This window comes from Castanea sativa, chromosome 8 (genome assembly GCF_040712315.1).
Source record: "Castanea sativa cultivar Marrone di Chiusa Pesio chromosome 8, ASM4071231v1".
Taxonomy (NCBI): Eukaryota; Viridiplantae; Streptophyta; class Magnoliopsida; order Fagales; family Fagaceae; genus Castanea; species Castanea sativa.
Genome location: NC_134020.1, coordinates 33540387 through 33562731, shown reverse-complemented (window position 1 = coordinate 33562731; position 22345 = coordinate 33540387). Strand labels below are relative to the sequence as shown.

General features: G+C 33.7%; 1 long non-coding RNA gene and 1 pseudogene across 1 annotated transcript; both read right to left on the bottom strand.

Moving 5' to 3' along the window:
- Positions 1 to 8455: 8455 nt before the first annotated feature.
- On the bottom strand, positions 8456 to 12147 carry LOC142606229 (putative LRR receptor-like serine/threonine-protein kinase At1g06840; annotated as a pseudogene).
- Positions 12148 to 14096: 1949 nt separating this feature from the next.
- LOC142607529 (uncharacterized) lies at positions 14097 to 14742 on the bottom strand. Its single transcript, XR_012839343.1, has 3 exons — positions 14593 to 14742; positions 14428 to 14499; positions 14097 to 14202 (listed from the first exon to the last, which is right to left on the bottom strand). It is a non-coding gene; the product is annotated as an uncharacterized LOC142607529 (long non-coding RNA).
- Positions 14743 to 22345: the final 7603 nt, after the last annotated feature.

Here is a 22345-nt window from a genome sequence, read left to right as displayed (position 1 = left end):
TCTGCAGCCTCACATAGCGGTCTCTCTCAGTGAATTTTCAGATACACTCACCAGCACCAAACAGATCCAGCAGTTTCTTGGAATTGTTAACTACATGTCAGATTTCATTCCAAAAATTTCCAGACACAGAGATTGTTTGTCCAAGTTGTTGAAGAAATCTCCTCCAGCATGGAATTCAGCCCATACAGAAGCAGTTCAACGGTTGAAAAAATTAGCAGAAAAGCTTTCCCCTTTGCAGATCCCAAGAACAAGAAAAAGAATTCTACAGGCAGATGCAAGTGATGAGTATTGGGCAGCAGCTCTCTTTGAAGAAATTGATGGAAAAAGAAACATTTGTGGATACAAAAGCGGTGCATTCAAGCCTTCAGAACTCCATTATCATTCCACTTTCAAAGAAATTCTGGCAGTTATACATGGTATTGAAAAGTTCCAGTTTCACCTCCTTGGTCACAATTTTCTTGTAGAAATGGATATGTCTTCCTTCCCAAAAATGCTGCAGTTCAAAAGAAAAATGCCCCCCCATCCCCAGTTACTCAGATGGTCAAATTGGTTTTCATAATGGTCATTCCAAGTCAAACACATCAAAGATACATATAACCTTATCACTGACTACCTTTGTAGAAAGCCTCCAGTCCTCCATACCACAATAACTCCTTCACCCTTATATATATACCCAATAATAGATCCATCCTCATTCTCAGGCCCTTCTACTTCATCCTCTGATGATATCATGAACATGATAGAAACCCTTTCCCCAGACATAAAAGACCAAATCAAAACCCTGACCCTCTAAGCCAGATCCAAAAGAATCATCCAAGTCCTCCATGATTACCTCAAACAACACCAAAGCCAATTCCTTGCCATTTTCCCAGATATTGAGCAATCATGGAAAACCCCATTTGCATTTTGGATAATATATTGGAATGTTGCACATTACCTTTACATGTGGTACTTACTCAATGAGTACTACTTGTGCATTCATTTTGAACCACGATTCTACTCATACACTTTTCCTCATGAAAATAAATATTTTCACAAATTTTGGCATGAAATTTTGAAAAATGATGCTCATGATGGTCAATGGTTCAAGTTTCACAAAACAGATCACCCCCGTTTTGGTCACAAAATTACTTCAGCATGTCTAGTAGCAAAGTTGAACTCTAAAAATAATGTTCAAGCAGAAGGAATTTTCCACCCTCCAGATGTACATTGGGTAACAAATGCTGATGGTACTATTCACAGACACACGGACGTATGCTGGATATCCTGTCACTATTCACTCACAATGGCAGAATCTCTAAATCAAGGAATCCTCCTAGACGTTGTGCCAGCAGACCCAGATGTTTGCCGACAGCAATGGCCCCATCAACACCATTGGGAAATGCCTAGTCCTTTTGACTTTGATGATCCTTATTACCATAATCATGATTCAGATGCAGATATTGATGAAGAATGGTTCCAAGGAAGAGATGATTAAAGAAAGATATGTACAAAAGATATATGCAAAATAAAAAAATAAAAAAAAAAATTGTGGGACCCACTTTTGTCTTGGCTTTCCTTTCTCATTTGCTGTCACACCTTCTTCAAGATAAAAACTATTGAACTCCATGATAGCCTAGTCCTTTGCTCAGTCCCATAATGTCTATTGTCAGAGAAGAATCCGCATGCGAATATTTTCTCAAGATCAAGAAGACAACTAGCACTGATCTCTCACAAATTTTGGACATCTATAAAGAAGAAAATCAGCATTCACATTGTAGAATATTTTGTCTTGTTGTAAATTATCTGCCTATAAATAGGCCTTTTATTTCCTTAGTTCAGGAGAGAGAGTTTTCAGAATAGAGGTAGAGCTTAAGAGTTTTAGAGACTTAACCAGTGTTTGTAATATTTTCCAGTTTATGTCTTCCAGTCTTGTAAAAAACTTGTTCGAGATAATAATATCCCTCAGTTTGTTGTATCTTGTCATATGTTCTATTCCATATTTTGCAGTTATTTTCTATAGTGTTTTAGCAATATATGCCATTAATAAGCTTCCATGATCTTCTTACACTCTTATTACCCAGTCAGTGTGTTCGTTTTGTAGCCATAGTCGTCCTTATTATCCTTCACCAATTCTACTTTCTCATAGCTTTCTACTTCATGTTTTAAGTTTGGTTTTTGTATTTTAGTTGTCCTTTGTCTACTACCTTGGTCTTCGTCCCTTTCTTCCTTTGAATTTGATCCACACCCGACTTGATTGGCTCGGGTGAACATAAAATGGACCAGCAATCGACCATATGTTCGGATCGAAACCGGCAACTCGGTCATCAGTTGAGCGAGTTAGAGCCATCGGGTAATGTCGGGGTTGAAACAAAAGAAGAAAATAGAGAAATCACAACCCAAAGGTTCCAAACAATACAGATTTCAAAACCCAAAAGAACACAGACATGAAGACATCAAGCCAAAAACACAATCAACACCAAAGGACACAGAGAAATCAAGCCAAAAGAACACAAAAATAAAAAACCAAAAAGGACAGAGAAATCAACACAAAGAACACAGAGAAATCAAAACCCAAAGGACATAAACCCAAACACAAACTACAAAAATCACATAGCACAAACAAGAACTCGGATCTATGAACTGAAATGAAGAAAGAAAGAGAGATATCACACTAAACCGGCACCACCACCACTCCCCTCACCCATCATCACCACATCATCACAAGATCAGTGTGAAATCTAAAAAAAAAATTACATTTTTTACTAACCCACCATCAGATGCACAAAATCAAAGGATATTTCAAGCAAATTAGAGGAGGCTTTGAGAGTTGGGTTTGAGTAGCTTTACGACGGCGGCGGCGGCAATAGGAAAACTTGATGATGGTAGCGGCTGTAAGAAGGGTTAGGGTTAGGGATTTAAGAGAGAGAGAGAGAGAGAGATCAGAGAAAGAGAGAGTGTGAAAATATGAAACTGAAGGAAAGAGAGCGTAAAAATCTGAAAAATGAAGACTTCTCACGGGTTGGGTTTTCTACCTTATTTTTAAACATCTCACGAGTCAAGTCAGGTCAGGTCGGTTTCTACGGGGTTATGAGTTGTGGAACCTAAAACCGAATCCAAAACCCGAAAATTTATCTCTAACTGAGCTGCAACTGACTTGTTTTGGTAGATGGATTTGCCCGTTGGTCTTCGAGTTGGACTGGGTCAGATGGGTGGGTCGGGTCTGACGGGTTGATGGACAACCCTGTGTGTGTGAAGCTCCATTTTAAAGACTTAAACCTTGGTTTTTTCCCCCCCACACCCCACAAACACTTATACTTGTGGAGTGACTATTGCGCCAAAAGTACATGGTGATCTCTAAACAAATTTAACTAGACTTTAAGATGATCAATTCACAATTGTGAATTATGAAAATGAGTAATGCTAGAGATACAAAGTTTTTTACAAAAAATTTTGCAAACTGCTGATGTGGTGAATGATTATTGGTAAATGAAATAGTGAGGTTAGTTGTGGGCCTAATTGAAAATTAGTAAGAAGTTCGCCACAACAACAGTTTGTAGAAATATTGTAAAATAATTTGTAACTGTAGTATTACTCTTATGAAAATTTATTAGGTACTTTTGACTCTTGACAATGATATGATGGCAATGGTGCATGATTAATCTATTATTGTGGATTTTAAAAAATATATATTAATTTCAGTGCAAGGAGTCATTCAAGCGGAAAATGTTTTACGTTTTTTTTTATTATAAATTTTACATCACTTAAAACTCTATTTTTTGGTGGATAGTAACATTTTTGGTTTGACCAAAATTTTAAGTCATGCGGATCACTTGGAAACATTGATGTTGTATGTTTAGATAGAAGGATTTAGGCATAAGAATTTCAATTTGAGTAATTAATATTCAAATAACTTGTTTAACATTGAGGATTTGGATTTTAAACTTTAAAATCCTTAGATTTGAAATAATATTTAAAATCAATATATTTAAAATCAAAACATTATAAATTAATGATTTCGAGTTCCAATTTAAATTCAAATTCAAGTTTTTAAGCGCCTGAAACTATTCCATGTTTGTTGAAGGCTTGAAGCCAAAACTAATTATGCATCTTTTCTCACAAATTGTGGTGGGAAAACATAACAAAAAATCTATAGAGTGTAGACACAAATTTTGCCAATCACTTATTTATAATTTGAGCATGTGTCAACTGTCTAGTAGTGCTTAAATTGCTTATCACTGAGTACTAGTGATGGTCCCATGTACAAGTAATATAATTCAATTACAAATTAACAAATCTACATGTTGTGGTAAGGTGCATAGTAAAGTGTGTGTCCTAATAAGAATTATTGAAAAAAGAAAAACATATCCGTCACACTTGGTCTATGACTCTATGAGCGCATCAATGACAAGGAATGAAAGGCCACATCGTAGTCAAGCAACTAATGCAAAGTCTATCACTTTTTTTTATCATGCCATGTGACATTTGCTTGCAGGATAAGATTTGGCATTCAATCTAGAGAGAGAAATATGCTAAATTTCTAAAATATCCCAACAATTTAATCAGTTGAAAACGAGATTTTTTTATTTTTTTTACAAAATAAAACTATTTTGCTAACAATTTCATTAGTTAGCAATGTTTCTAAACTATTTCGGAAACTAGTATCTCGAGTCTTTTAGACTCGAGTTCATTATAGCAACTCAAGTTTTTCTATGGTTTTTAGACTCAGACCATTTAATGAATTGTTAAAGGGAGAGGTTTAAGGTTTTAAAGGTTAGACCGAGGTCAAACTGTAATGACGTTTCCTAATATTTCCGGAATGACCCAATACTTCCCAGTATATAGAGTGGCACTAAATGACTGTGTTTCTCTTCTTTTTTTGAGGGTTTTGGTGTACAAATTCAAAGTGAAGTAGGGAACCGTTCAAACCGGTCACGGTTTTAAGAACTGTGTGGTTGGACTATGGTTCAAATGGTTTCCTGCTTTTTTAGTATAGGTCGGTTCTTAGGGTTGAAAGAACTGTCTTTAACGGTTTCCTGCTTTTTTTAGTATAGGTCGGTTCTTAGGGTTGAACGAACCGTATTTATGAGAGGTTCACTGTTAACCGGATCGGACCGTACGGTTCGGTCTGGGAACTTGAGTTTTATAAACTCGAGTTCTAGTTCTTGCAACGTTTCTCTTTTTGTTCTTCCTTCTTTTTTCTTTCTTAAGACCCAAATAAAAAATTTAGAAAATACCCAAAACCCAAAAGGCTCGGGTTTTTCCAAATCTAGTTTAGAGAGAGTGAGAATCCGATTTTATTTCTTAAGACTCAAATAAAAAATTCAGAAAATTCCCGAAACCCAAAGGCTTAGAATTTTGCAAATTTGGTTTAGAGAAAGTGAGAATCCGAAGTGGAGAAGTTCATTTCGAGCCGATTTCCCTTGCTTGGAGCCTTCGCTGCCGCCGCTTAAAGCCTTGCTGCCTGGGTTCAATCCAAACCATTGCTTCACCGCCTGGATGTTTCATTGTTGCTTCTTTGGTTTGCTGGGTTTTGCATTGTTGATTCTCTACTAGGTTTTGCATTGTTGCTTCTTTGTTGGGTTGCTTCTTTCTTCTTCGTTGTTGATCTCTGCGTTGTTTCTTTTCTTTGTTGTTGCTGTTGCTTCTTTCTTCTTCATTGTTGATCTTGTGTTGTTTCTTTTCTCAACATCTCTGCCTTCTTTGCGTTGTTCTTTTCTTAGCATTTCTGCCTTCTTCTTTCTTTGTTGTTGGAGTCTGCTCGAGTCTTAAAGACACAAGTTCCGCATGGAAAAATTTTCCACCTCAGCACTTACAGCACATAAAACTCAAATCTTTGAGACTTGAGCTGCTACAATAAAATCAAGTCCAAAAGACTTGAGAGGTTAGTTTCAACGATACTAATTAACGAAATCATTAGCATTTTGGTGTTAAATTGCAAAATAGTCCGTTGAAAACGCATCTTTGAAAATTTTTTCCCTTTGGAAGAGAAACAAGCCAACAAGGTCCTAAAATGATTAAGTTATTTATGGTTGAATAAGGGATTTAGTTTAATCCCTGTCTACACTAAAAAAAAAAAGTCCTTAAACATCTATCCATTTACAATTAGTTTTTTATAATAAGCTTCTACAAAAGCATGTCTTTTTTTGATGAGATGTTGAACATTTTATCAATAAATAAATAAACAAATAAAGTGGTCGCCCATTTTTCTATAACCAATGTCTACCATTTCGAGAAGTTCTTTGCATATTCCATTTGCATCTGTCTGCCAACTAACAGGTCAAAGTATATTTTGTTTTTCCTTCCCTTTAATTGTCTAGTAATAGGAATTAAAAAAATATAAAAAAAGGGTAATATCAGTGGCATGAATTTGGATTTAGGACAATTGCATTATGCAATTATGGTTCAAAAGGTAAAAAAGAAGAAGATAAGTTTGATACAGAGATTAAGATTAAAAGTAAAATTTTTTAACTTTTAATCTTAATTATTAAAAGTGTGATTGGATGGTAAAATAACCTAATCTTTTTATAAAAAAAAAAAATTTTTTTGGTGAAACCGTATCTTAATTATTACACTATATCTCAATCATGGTCCCTAACAAAAGGATGAATCATGAATCAAATTTTTTGCTGTCAATTTTAAAAATCTCATAATTCCTAGTCCCTATAAACTTCTACATACACTGTAGACTCTGTTGAATTATTGTAAGAACTATGCTCCTGAAAATTTAAAATGAGATCAAATGACTTGTAGAAGGTAGTATTTAAAAGACTTTATTAACAATCGGAAGAAAGTTCAAACTTCAAACCCAAATGATACGGGTTGAGTCTTTAAATATTATATATACTAATGTGTAACCCTGTACATATGCACAGATATATTTAAAAATAATCACAATTACATATATACAATTTAGAGTCTAATTTGATTTAGACTCTTTTGTTTTTGCATTCAATAATTTACTTGCCACAAAAATTAAAAAATTAGATGGAACACATGCCCGAACTCCAATTAAAATTCAATTTAGAATCAAATTGAATTTAAACTCTTTAATTTTTGCATTTAATAATTCACTTGACACACAAATTTAAAAATTAGATGACACACGTAGCGCAAAATTAAACTCTAGTTTAGAATTTAATTGAATTTTCTCTAAATTTTGGCTATTTATATGTGTGTGTGTGTGTGTGTGTGTGTGTGTGTGTGTGTGTGTGTGTGAGAGACTTATAAACTTGAATAGTTTTTAGTTATACAAAAAAAAAAGTTATAAATATAAAATCATTCAAAAATTATATTTTTTATGGTTTATTTATATTGGATTCTGCGTTTTTTAAAATAAAGCGTGTAACACATGCATTTATGCATACATATAAATACATTTAAAATTAAACACAATTTTTATCATAAAATATAGATAATTAGTCAAATTTTTTTTTTTAAACTAAATGTAATTAGTCACATATGAAAATCATTTCCTAAATTTAATGCTACTTATAATAATTTTTTTTCTAATTTTTAATAAGATAGAATGTGTAGTGATTTTTGTTATGTGGTGATTTTTTTTTTAATTTTTTTGATAGTTCATTAATATTAGATTCTTAGTATTTTGCACTCATTAATTCACTTGACACAAAGATTACGAATCTTAAATAGACACATGGCAGAAGCTTAAATGGATAATTATGGTGTAGTTCCCACATAAATTTAGACACATAGAGCAAAATTGGATTATAATTTCAAATTTTAATTCAATTTTCTCTAAACTTTACCTATTAATATAGATGACTTATAAATTTGAATTTTTTTTAGTTATATGATTATATTTTTTATGATTTATTATATTTGACTTCTCGTTTTCTACATTAAATTAACTAATTTGGTACAAAAATTTTAAATTTTAAATTAGATGGGACACGTGGCGCAAAATTAAACTCTAATTGAAATTCAATTTTTACACTAAATTAACTCAATTGACAAAAAATTCTAAAATTTAGATTAGATGAGACACATGACACAAAATTAGACTCTAATTGAATTCCAATTTGAAATTTAATTGAATTTTTCTCATTTGGCATGAACTCATAGACCAACATTTGCATCCACAACAATACTAACATGAAGCTCTTCCCAGGCAATATTTTTAAACAAATTCAGCCACAGAGAATGAAAAATACCAGTCCTTGGTGTGGAAGCCAAACAATTTTGCAGGAGAAACATACTGCTCATGAAGAACAGTACTATAGAAAGTTCATTGTGAAAGGAGATAATAAGTTATTGATACATTTTTTTTTTAATCAAATCATCCTTAATTTATGAAGAACTCTGCATATGCGTCTACATTATTAACAAAACAAAAAAAAAAAGAGGAAAAAAATACTTGGTAGCATCTCATCTATAATGTCTCTAGATTGAGTTTGATTTATTCTATTGTTATTATTATTATTATTTATTTATTCTTTAACCGCTTTCATGACCTTATGTTCTAATTGTATCAATGTCCTAAGTTGATGGGAATCATCAACTCATGTTCGTGTATTCCACTATGAGAATGATGGATAATCCAATCTTTTGTAAAAAAATAAAATTCTATATGTCTAATCAAGATAAGAATAAGCACCTGTTCACCTTCTTCATCACAAAATCCTATCAAAGACACAAGGTTTTGATGATGCAACCTTGACAACAATTCTATCTCTGTCAAGAACTCCCTTTCACCCTGTAAAGATCCCTCTTGGGCACGTTTTATGGCCACAAGTGTACCATCAGCTAGAATGCCTTTATAAACCTTCCCATACCCTCCTTGGCCAACCTGAGCAGAGCTGTTAAAGTTGTTTGTAGCCAGAGCCATTTCTCCATAAGTAAAATCCTTCACACCATCAATTTTCATGCTGGTCCTAGACGCCGTAACTTAAATACAGGTAAAATGTTAAAAATGAAAGATGCTGTGCCCATTTGTTTTAAAATAACTAATACAATTATGCATACTATCAGAATGCTTTATTGTATACATATATGTTGTGTGTGTATATATTTCACTTTATAAGTGAAAGGCTGAGTGGTTGTTGTTTATCTTAGAGTTGGTTCAAGCCAGCATGCCACCAAGTCTAAAGGTATTTTTCATTAAAACATTTCATCCCTAAATGATGTTTCCATTCATGGGCCAGCCAGAACTTGGCTGAAGCTTTCCCATACCAATAGTTGAGAGAGGGCTACAATATTGACCATTTCAGGCCAGTTTTGAGGCCTTTGTACCTCATGCTGAGCTTGGACAAGTGTCAGCCTGGCAAGCTTGACAGGCCTAACTAAAACAATTACAGGGAAAGTGAAAAATCATGATATGTCTACCTAAAAATCCTAACTTCATAAACAAAAGATACTCACGATGACGTCGTTTTGAAACTGCAGGGTTCTTCCTCATGTGCACTCTCAGTATCAGAAGAGAAACAATTACAGACAATATAACTTCACCTGCAATGGTCCCCACCACTATGCCAGCCAATGCAGCTTTGCTTATGCCAGAGCTTGGAGAGTTGCCAACCTCTGTGACATTAGTGAAAATTATTAGCATAAAAAATTCAAAACCATCAAACAATACTCATTTCATATATGAATATATGAAATTAATATGTGCTTGACACATAGTTCATCTATGCTTGGGGTGAAGACATAAGTAACATCAGGTGTGAATTAGAAGCTTCCTTCCTGGGTAATATAGAAAACAACTTAATTGCCCAGAAAAAAAATAATATAAAACCTCTTGAACTGAGGATATTGCAGTTATTCACTTGTGAGTGCAACTGTATCTACAATAACACTGAACATAGCATCACTATGGTGAAAGCACTAAACTGCCTAGATCAAGCCTATCTTCAAAATGGTTGGCAGCAAAAAAAAAAAATTGATCTCCACTAAAATGTGCCGCCCACAGACACACAATTGCTTAGAGTCACAAGCATAGGCCAGCTCTGTATGGACTCAAACACAGGTATAACCACTAACAGAAAATAATGCTACAAACCTAAGATTATCTATTTAGTATAGAGGACTTCAAGGTGTAGGTCAAATACATTAGAGAAGACAGTTGTACATTCTTCAACTAGTAAATAAGCATAAGTTCCAACTTCAACAAAGCTCTGTTGCAAAACATATCAGACAAGGGTTTCAAGACAAACCAGATTTATAAACATCCAGGAGATTGAGGACGAGAAGTTCATAAGGTCCAAATACGTCACTATCAGGAATTTTCCATGATGTGAAGTTGCTCGTGATTCGCAGAAGCTCACTAATATTGAATAAGGAGGTGTTTTCAGGAAAAAACTTCAAGGTTATCTTCAGTCGAGGTCCTTCTTCCCATGCCATAAATTTTTAAAGTCCAGCTGATTAAGATATAAATGAAGACCTTCTGTCATGTACACTTCAAAGTCATCTATGTATGGACGAAAATCTGTGAATCCAGGACTTTTCAACCGATATTGAACAATCAGAGGGGCAGCACAGATACAACTTTGAGTAGATGTGGTGGAACATTCGTAAGATGGTGGGCATACTGTAGGGATAGGAACAGAAGTGGAATTTGTTGAACTCTGAGTGCCATTTTCAGGTTGACACAACTGAAAATCTACATTGCTGTTGCATAAGGGATTCCCTTGAAGCCTGAAAATTAATTATCAAAACAAGTGACATGATAATTGTATCAATGTGTATGTCTGTTACACCTCCGATTTTTTTTTAATTATTAAAACTAAAAGGAGTACATCTTAACAAGTAATCACATTAATTTAAGATGCATTTTGTTACTCATGAAATTCTATATGAAGCTAATTAGCAAGTGCAAATTGGGGAGCAAGTATAGAAGCAAACCAGACAGTGACATCCGAAGGTAGAACAGTACTTCCAGTAATACTTGAAAGATTATTATTCTGCAACTCCCTGCAATACCAAAGGGCGACAAACAATCGCTTAGAAAATCCAGTATTAGATGCTTGTAAACTTATTGAAGTCAATCCAAGATGTTACACATTGGAATTTTACAAAAGAGTGTGCTGCAATCAGAAAAACGAATCAACTTTATTTGTACCAATATAAGAACAAGATGTCTGAGAGCATGAACGTGCACACACACACCCAACAGAAAATTATGCTTTTAACCAAGGGAAATAGAAATATTGTCACTCAGATCTTACATGTAAGGTTTCCCTTTGCATTCAAAGCCCTACTATCCCAAATGGCAGATGGAACTGAACCGTCCAATGATTTATTTGCAAGTGACCTGCCATGGGGAATAATTCAGCAAATAAAGCCATTTATTTATTAATAGCTTAATTTATTGACTAATATCAACTAGTAACTTTATAAGTAACGGTTGAGATGAGTGGAAACTCAAATTTAGATAGATATGAAATGAATTACAATAACATTGAACTATAGAACTTGTTAAATTACCGATTGTTACAAAAGCTTAAGTTTTTGGAACAATCGGTAATTTAACAACTAAAAATACAGGAGGAAAAAAGAGAGTGGAGGACTATTCACAGTTTCTGAAGAAGAGGAAGACCCAAAAAGTTTGCGGGAATTGTTCCCGTAAGATTGTTGTTAGATAAATCGCTGAGCATATTGATTGAATAATAGATATCAGAAATCAAGGGAATTGCTTGTGTAAATTATGTTCAAAAACTGAAAGATGTGTCTGAATATTTTGTAAATTTGGAAAATAATTTTAAACAAAACACAAAAACCAGCAGATGACATGTCATTCAAAAGATGGAGAATCTTACATAGTCGTGATATTCGCAGAAAGTCTGTTTTGAGGTATGGTTCCATTTAGCTGATTTGAACTAAGATCTCTGAAATTTATGTAAATTAAAATTAAAGTATAAGTAGCTAGAAGACTGATCTTTGATAAAGTAAAGAGAAAATTTTATTCAGCCTGGTGCATTTATCTTTTTGACTTAAAAGCTCATTCATAATCAGCGTCAAATTGATTAAAAAAGGAAAATAGAATAAAGCAACTAACATATAACCAAGCTGTGGTATTCGACTCAAATCAGGAACCGGTCCTTGCAAGCTGCGGTTCCCAAGACTCCAGGAAAATCCAACCAAAACACAAATATTATCAATCTTGCCATGAAATATCATGTGACGCGGATATGCATACTCCTTGATTGCCATCTTGCAAGCATATAAGGCTCCAAATAACATGAAACATTTTTGATATCTGATTACATAAACTGGTATGGAACATTGCATAAAGCTTCAAAGGATTAATCATTAATTAAAGCAATCCTGACTTGTTCAGTGTACCGGTGGCTTAGAAGTTTCAAAGGAAAAAAATAAAAAAAATAAAACTTTATATGCCTCCTTAGTTGGCTTAACAAACACCACAATCTAAGTTAGGTAACATTCCCATTTAATTTCTTTTCAATCAATGCTTGAATAATTTATATACTTTCAACAAAATGTATACCATTCTATCAATTTTATATTATTTTTTTTATTTTGCTAGTTTTTCCGTCTGTTGGAATTTGGTGCTTGCCGAAGAACATTCAAAAATCAGAAATATAAACATCCACACGCTAGAAATATAAACATCACCACAAGACATCAATATTTAACAAGGTTTGGCAAACTCAATGTCTACATCCATGGCCAAACAACAGCAAAATTTCACTATCAAGAATATGGATTACAACACATAACTAATGCCTAGAAACTAGACCCACACTCTCACAACAATACTCACAACCTCCACAAATACCAACACACTCAAAACTTCCCACAAATGCAAACAAATCCCAACCCTATTACACCAAAACAAACTCTGAATATCAACTCACAAACTTGACCTTTTCACTATCCAAAAACCCAATACACCCAATGATACTATCAAAGTAACACAATAACAAACTTTCATGTCTCACATGCAGGCCCCTTTCAAACTACTCTTCGAAGAAACCTACTCGTGTTCTTCTAATAGTCTTCCCTTCTCTTCTCCATATGGTAGGATTTATTGGGAGAAAGCCACAAAACCATTTACAGTCGTGTCTTCTATATATAAGGTGTCAGTATATATTCTTTGGTGGAAAAGAAGTATCAAATTACTTCTTTTATAAGGAATAAATTTTCCTTCCACACCAAGAAAACTAAAACCAAGTCAAAATGGGAGAAAATTTTCATCAAATCTCACATGGACTCAAATTCCATCAAGTAATCTTTATTCTTTTTGTTACAATTCCATCATAGTCTAAAAATTTTTTCCTCAAATAAGTTGATCATCATTTCCATTTCTAAAGCCAAACTTGTGTGCACCTATATCAAACCAATCACAAACTTGTACAAAAAATCTTTTCTTGAACCACACTAGGATCAACCTAGCTTTGATAACAGCTTGTTGGAATTTCGGTGTGCATTTACACAAACAAGAAATAAAATATCAATACAAGACAACAATGTTTACTATAGTTTGAACAACTTTATGCCTAGATCCACAGGTAAGGCAACTAAAATCTTCTATAAACAATATGAACTACAACCACAAACCACAAACCAAAATCACTAACTTTTACAAACAATATTCACTGACTTACAAACACAAACAAACCCATATCCCAATACACCCAAAAGAAACTCTCAATACCAAATCCCAAACTTGACACCCTTTTAGTACCAAAATCCCAATACACCATACGATGTCATTACAGTAACACATTAGTCAAACTCTAAAGTCACATAGGTGGGTATCCTTAAACCCCAAAAGAACTATCAAGCTACTATTCAATGAAACCCACTCATGTTCTTCTTAGTCTTCTTAATATCTCCCTATATGGAGAGGACCTTTTGGGCCAAAGCCACCAGACATTTCACAGTGCTATCTATATAAGGCTTCAATACCTATTCCTTAGTGGATAAAATAAATCAAATTACTGCTTTTACACAGAATATATTTTTTCTTTCACACCAGGAAAATCCAAACCAAGTCAAAATAAGAACCTAAGACAATTTCCAACATCCTATTTATTTCAGTTTTGCATTTTTGCCAAAATAATAAACAAAACCTTTTTGCCTCACACCTCAAGGCTAGCACCTCAATCCACCTTTACTTTTGAAACCTAGTTAAAAACACAGGACAATAACATAATAATATACACTTACAACTTCAGCAATTTAGACATGTTGCCATAAGAAGCTGGAATTGTAGTCCCATCAAAGTTATTGCTATCAAGTTGGCTGCAAAACAAAGAAAATGAATCATCAAGAAACTTAAGAAAAGATTGCTTAAGTATTATTAGATTATAGAAAAAGGAAAATTAGAAATCATGACCTTGTTCAAAAAGAGAAGAAAAAGAAAAAGAAAATAAATTCAGAAATCTTAATTGTAATTATAATGACATTTTTAAATTTTAAGTGATAAAAAACAAAAATATTTATGTTCCAGGAAATAAGAAACCATACATTATCAGTAAATTTGGCAGTTCGGAGAGCTGTGGAGGAAGAAACCCTGATAAGTTGTTATTATCAAGAAGGCTGCAGGTCAAAAGTTGAAGATGGTCACTGATCTCACAGATTGTACTGACGGATGAGACATATAATATACAAGATAATCAGTTACCGACTTACAAGTGAACAAGCATTGGTAATCTGGATAGCTCAGGCGGGATTTGCCCACTGATTGAATTGTTGTTCATGTGACTGCTCATAGAAAAGAGTAGCATAAGGATTAAGTCATTGTAGAACTGATTTTAGACACCATAGCATCAAAGACACACACAAGTGCTTTGGTTCGGTTAATGGGTATCTTTATACCATTTATTAATCGACAATGTTAAAAAAAATTATACCACTTATTATCGGCCAGCAGCGTAAAAGGCACCACAAAAATTATTTTATCTAATTTATTTTATAAAACAATCAATATAAGTGATTTTATTTAAACATTCAATATAATAAAATAAGAAAAAATTACACTTTGTTCACTTATAATTTACCCATAAAATACTTTGTGTATTTATGATTTAAAAATTAACACTTTATCCACTTGAGGTAAACTATGTTTGTCTGTAGTTACACACTTCTATTAAAAATAGGAATAAATTTGTATTTTTTCTACCATTTCAAGTTTCTCTCCTCTCAAAATATAAAAAGCTAAAAAATCAAGAGGAAAAAAAAATTGTTGGTATAGTAATTTAACAACATTTTTTCAGTTTTTAAACAACATTACACGTAGAGGGCGTTTGGATTCAACGTCTAGCGTCCAGCATCCACGTTTTGTTTTGTTTTTTTTTTTTTTTTTCAACGCGTGTTTGTTATTGTTCATTGGCCATGAACAATGATTTTAGACTAATGAACAGTAACTTCTGGAATGAACAGTGTTTTTTACCCCTTTAAAAATTATTTTGCTACAGTGTTTTCAGTTTTCAGTAATAAGTTCTATCCAAACGGACTCGTATTTTCACAACACGTATTTCAAGAAAATACAAACAACATTACTAAAACAACGTTATCAAAAAAATAATAATAATAATAACGTATTCCCTTATCTCATTCCCTTCTCTAAATGTATGTGTGTTTCTCAAAAAAAAAAAAAAAAACAATGTTACCAAACGCATAAAAGCTAGGTTTTGGCAAGGACCCACATCTTCCTACTTCCATTTTTTTTTTTTTCATCTCCTTAATATCCATTCTTTTTCTTTTTTTTTTCATTTGCCTTTCATTGAAATGAAACCCTATTAAATATTAATTCTTCTCCACATAAATAAAATCTCCGTATGGAATAACAAAAGATGTTTGAATCGATATTCAATCTATCACTTGGTTGAAAGTTTAGTATAAATGAATGAAATGGTTATGACCGAATACTTCCATTCTATTATCTTCTAATTCCTTTATAAAATGATTCATTTTCTCTTTATCTTAAGGGGGGAAAAAAGAGACAAATTAAAGGGCAAAGTAATATCCTATCAAAAAAAAAAGGCCAAAGTAATACTAACATTTTTTTTTCTCTTTTTTTCTGCAATTTTTTTTTTTTCAATTTTTGTATTTCAACGTCTGGAGAGATTTCAGGTTGAGGAAGGCGCACCACTTGTGTAAACAAATCCCGGCTCTCACCCTATGCCCTTCATCTCAACAATGCAAAGAGTAGAGCAATTCTCCCCGTGGTTGGTCAGTCGTAAGGTCACTTCATCCGTGTCTTCTTCCAAGCCTACTACCAAGTTTGTCTCTTCCCTTAGCTCAATGCGACAAACCTTTATAGTTTATACATATCTCAAGAAGCTCAAGAGCGTTATTGAGTTAACCAATTTCTTCATAAAATTTTTAATTTTATAAATTAAAAGCTAACCTTTAGATATTTTTTTTCTTGGTTTTTTAGTTTTTTATGTTTTAAGAGGAGGGGGATATAAAAGGCTAGCAAAAATACAAATTTACCCCTGTTTTTAACAGAGGTGGATAACTGGAGACAAATAGAGCTTACTTCAGGTGGGTAAAATACCAATTTTTAAACTACGGGTAGACAAAGTGTTTTTCAGACAAACCACAGGTGGAAAAATTCTAATTTCCTCATATATATATATATATATATATATAGAGAGAGAGAGAGAGAGAGAGAGAGAGAGAGAGAGAGAGGTGGTTGTTGTTGTTGAAGGAGTCAATTTAAATATCTAATGGGGATCTTTTATTAAAAACATATTTTATAGGTCAATAACAAGTGAAGTGACTCACAACCTAATTCTCATCTTACATATTGGTTGATTATGTTAAGTAAAATTGTAAATTTGCATATGATTAATTTATTTATTTAAAGTGAGACGAAAAGCGATTTTAAGTAAATAAGTAGAATTATTTGAAAATTTTTAATTTATTTGTTTAAACCCCTTTTATAATTCACCTTCAAATATATATGTTTAGTCAAACACATACTCGCCATGTGCGACTTTGACATCTTATGAAGTTTAAAAAAAAAAATTAGTTTACATTGTGATATTACATTGTTATTACTATAAATCTATAATTACAATTTTTTTCCAAATAAAATTAATAAAAAAAGGCTCTTTTTTTTTTTTTGAGAAACCAGTAAGTCCACATTATTAAGCTAAAACAGAAAAATCAAAAAGGAATACATCCTCTAAATCACTAGGTAGTTCTTCTACCCATACATCAAAATCTGCGGATGAAACCGCTCTTCTAGCTAAGGCATGAGCCAACTTATTGTCCTCTCTTCTAACATGCTGAAAATGACAAGCTTGCATAGAAACCCCTTGATTGAGTGCATCTTCAATAACAGTCCCATATAAAGTATTGCAACGCTCCTTAGCTTTCAAAGCCTGAACCACCTTCAAACAATCACCCTCTACTACTACCTCGAAGACACTCAATTCTTTAGCAAACACGACAGGTTTAAGTGCAGCCAAAGCTTCAGTTTCCACAGAATGAGGTAGCCCAATTTTTTGACTGACTCATCCGCAAATGGTTTCATCTCTGCCATAAACACCACGCCATTGTAGTGAATAAAGCCACATGATACTTCGACCCTTTACGCAGCACTTCCTCCAAAAAATCAAAGAAGCTTCTGAAAACTTTTTTGTAATACGGGACAAAACTGAAATCTGACTTTCACACTGCTTGAGCATGCTCACACAACCACAAACTATGCAATATTGTCTCTTGAAAATCCCCACATAGTTCACAAGTATCCTTAACAAGTAGGTGCAGCTTTCAAGCTCAATATTGTAGGCAAAGAATCTCTAGTAGCACGTCATATAAAATGGCGAATCTTATTTGGTGTCCGAATCTTCCAAATGCCCTTTTAAACCTATTGAAATCTCTCCGGAGAGGAAGTACCTGGTTCTTGGCTGCTTGCTTCATCCATCAACATACAGTAAGCAGTCCTTACACTCCGGAGTTAAAGGCCAGATCAGCTGATCTTCAACCCGCCCTTTACTGACAGGAATGGCCTTTATCAGCTCAGCTTCCCACTACATGAAAGTCCTCTCCAACAACCCCGAATCCCAAATTCTCGTGCCTGGATAAAATAGATCCTTAACATACAAAACCAGTGAAGTAAATCTAGGAGAAATAATCTTACTATGATCTTGAGTAGGTAACCATCCATTGACCCCAAACATAAATTTTACTCCCATCCCCAACTCTCCAAACAACCCCTTTATGAATTACATCACACACCTGTAAAATGCTCCGCCATGCATATGAGCACCGAGGATGAACATTAGCTTCAAGAAGATCCCCAGACGGAAAATACTTTGCACTAAAAACCTTGAACACTAACGTATCCTTTTGATGTAACAACCTCCACGCCTGTTTAGCAAGCAAGACATTATTAAATTTCTGAATATCTCTAAAACCCATACCTCCCACAGATTTTGAAGAATAAAGCGTACTCCATTTAACCCAGTGGATTTTCTTGGCATCTCCTTGACCCCACCAGAACTTTCGAATCATGGCTTCAATATCTTTGCATAAACCCACCAGAAGCTTGAAAACACTCATGGAATACGTGGGAATAGCTTGAACCACCGCCTTGATCATCACCTCCTTCCCAGGTTGAGACAAAAGCTTTTTCTTCCACCCTTGCATTTTGGCCCAAAATCTTTCCTTTAGTTGGGTAAAATAGGCTTTCTTTCCACGCCTAACAAAAGAGGGGAGCCCCAAATACTTCTCATAATGTTGTACTGCCGAAACCTGTAGAGATAATTTAATAGCCTCCTGCATCTGCACATCAATGTTTCTACTAAAAAAATAAGGTAGTCTTATTTTTATTGATCATTTGCCCCAAAGTTGCTTCATAATAAGATAGAAGTTCTTGAATCTTTTCACATTCGGCCAAAGTAGACCTACAAAACAACAAGCAATCATCTGCAAAAAAAAATGTGAGAAATCTTAGGCCCCCTTTTGCATAAGGAAAAACCTTGAATTTCCCCCTTCAAAGCTGCTCCCCTAATGATGGCATTCAAACCCTCTGCACAAAAAAGAAACAGATAAGGTGAGAGGGGGTCTCCCTGTTTCAAACCTCTAGAAGGCTTAAATAAACCTTTAGGCTCACCATTCACCAAAATGGAATAAGACACGGTTGTGATACGCTTCTTGATCAAAGCCACCCAAGACTCTTGGAAACCCATCCGTAAAAGAATTTTTTCAAGAAACATCCATTTCACCCTATCATAAGCCTTACTCATACCCAATTTAAGAGCCATGAAACCTGTTTTCCCCGTACAAGTATTTTTCATATGATGAAGTGACTCAAAGGCCATAAGAATATTATCAATAATCAATCTGTCAGCAATAAAAGCACTTTGAGCTTCTAAAATAATAGAATTTAGAAAAGGGTTTCAGACGATTTGCAATAACCTTACTAACAATTTTATAAATCACATTACACAAACTTATAGGTTAGAAATCAGTCCCTCGCTCAAGACTTTGAACTTTAGGAATAAGAGTGATAAAAGTATGGTTAATGGATTTAACAGTGAACCCGAATTTAAACTATACAGAACTGCCTGAGAAATATCCATACCAACCTCACTTCAATATGTTTGATAGAACAGTGGGGGCATTCCATCAGGACCTGGAGCTTTTAAAGGAGCCATTTCTTTAATTGCAAACTCAACTTCCTCCACACATTGTACACCATCCAATACACAGTCTAAATCATGGGGGTTAGAGGAAGTAAATAATTCAACAAAATAGGCAATAAGCAAAAAGACTTCTTAATCAGACACAAATGAACAAACACCACTTAAATAATTATAAATCAAGACTTCAAACACACACCATTACTAGTTAAGCTTCATTCTCTTCTCTCAATCTTCAAACTCCCAATTCCAAGGAGTTTCAACTTTGAATCCTATATATATATATATATATATATATATATATTAATCGTAGTTGGTCAATTTGCTTGCTTAATGATAACCTAAAGATTTTCAGCATAATCCAAAGAGTGTCGTAATTGAGTAAAGTAGATATCATATGGCTCTATTTGGTTCACGTCAAAAGGTCCATTCCCATCTAGTCATCTTTAATCTTATCAATTAATTATTATTGCTTTACTATTTAAAAATAATGATTATTAATTTGATGCCGAAGAATTTGTTGTTGGTCAGTTTTCACACCTCCATGAGTTGTGCTAGGCCCCGACAAATAACAGTTTCCCAAAAACTAAAATATTAATGGCAAACAGATATGGATCAAGTCAAATAACATTTTATTGTGTTAATAATATTTCTGTTTTATCTCATGTAGCAGTTATATGGATTGAGTCAAACAGGCTCTAAGTCTCTCATACACAGGATCCACACCATGTGATAGTCTGGTATAAGGAAGAAGCAACTAAATGCGCCATAGGCAAGAAACTGGTATAAATTCTAACATTTTCAATAGACCCATTGGGCTTACGGTTAGTGTGAATGAAGAAATTTGCAAATAGCTGCCTGAAGCAGGCAATTTGGAATAAAAAGTGAAGATATTAGGTGAGAACCTAGGCAAGCGGTTCAATGGTTGGGTAATGCACTCAACTCAGTCATCATAGCAGATGTTGAAGCTTTGGCCGAGAAGAGCTGTTGTTTTTGCCAGGAAACTTGGTCTTTCCTCAATTATTCTTGAGGGAGACTCCGAGGTGATCATTCACAATGCCTTTAGAATAGTGGCGGCTTGATGCATTTGGGATCTAAAACGAAAATTGATTATCTTGTTTTAAATGCAAAATTACTACTAATTAACATGAATCAAATAATTTTTTTTTTTTTGAAAGTCTATAGACACAAAAAATTTGACAAAATTTTTCATTCCTGTTGATGTTGCAGATTGATAGCAGTAAGTAAAAGAATGAAGTTAATGGTAGACCTAGATAAGAATTAATAAAAATTTGCCAACTCAACTATTGTGAAAAATGTTGTGAATTTTTTTGTGTATTACTTTTTTTTTTTTGAAGTGTTACATTCACAATATTTTTCATAACAAATCCTAGGTATTAAGTTGTTAATGGTTCTAATTTGAACTCAACACTAAAATTTTTTTTGCCATCAATAACAATTTGTTACTTAAGATTTGTTGTAAAAGTGTTGCGAAAACTGTTGTGAACATAACATTTCTCTCTCTTCTTTGTTTGTATTTCATTTTATAAAAAAATATTATTTTATTTGTTGGCTAATATTTGAGCTTAATTATTACTATTACATTGATAGAAATAATCTTATTGGTTGAAATTTGGAGGCCTTTTTTTTTTACTTGGGCCTTAGACGACCACATCAATTGCTTTTAGCATTGAGTCTACACTACCTTAGAAGTGAGGAAGAGCCTTTTGCTTCGTTTAGACACTTTATTTCAAACAGAAAGTCTTTTGTATGTAAGTATTTTTGGCAACTTCAGTTTTTCTCATACCAGTAGACAACTCAATGGCTCACAGCCTTGTTATGCATGTAAAATATATTAGCGATTTATCTATGTGGATGAAAGATGCTACTCCACACTTAAATAATGTACTTTTAGCCGATATGACTGAATTTTTTCTTCAATGAAATCTTTAGGTTTCTTCTCCAAAAAACAAATTACTCAATCAACTTATTAACTAAAATTCTTGTTTACATTCTAATAGACAGAGAGCCCATAAGTCTTCCTCTTTTTCTTTTTTCCTGAATGCTGAATGTGGCAATGAGCTCATAAGCCAGTCAAAGCTTGGCTTGCCATCTTACAAATTTAGGAAATAAAATATGATTGAAAACAGAAACAAAAACCTTGCGTTAGCAAGACCTTGTCTTCGGTTTTAGATCACAAACAATTCCCAGTTCCCACTTGGCAGAAATTCATCTTCCATTCAATCACGCAATTATAGATAAGAAAGCCACGTCCAAAAGAGTATTTGGAAATCATAAACTATTAGTAAACTCAAGCGATACGTTTCCATCCTTCAAGTTTGGCTGTGTAGTTTAAGTTTTCTTTTTTTTTGGGGGAGAAACCAGAGTACCAGACCGAAGGTCTAGATCTGGGGCTTTATTAAGAAAATCGAAGTTATTGAACATCTTTTATCAAAAAAAAGTTAATGAACATCAAAATCTGCCAGAGGAGCAATGTCATCAGGCAGCTCCTCCAACCAAACCTGACAAGCAACAATGTTCTTAGCTTTTTTTAGCTAAAACATCAGCCACAAAATTACCAGTACGGTGCACATGAATGAAATCAACAAACAAGAAAGAAGGAACTAAACATCGAATATCATCCACGATGTTTCCAAATGAAGATAACGCTGCATTCCTTTGAAAAACCGTGTGAGTTTAAATTTGTTAGCTAGTATATTTCTTTCTTTATTTATTTTTTACTGGTGTTAGCTAGTATTTAATGATTTAAGGTCAAATTAAAAGCC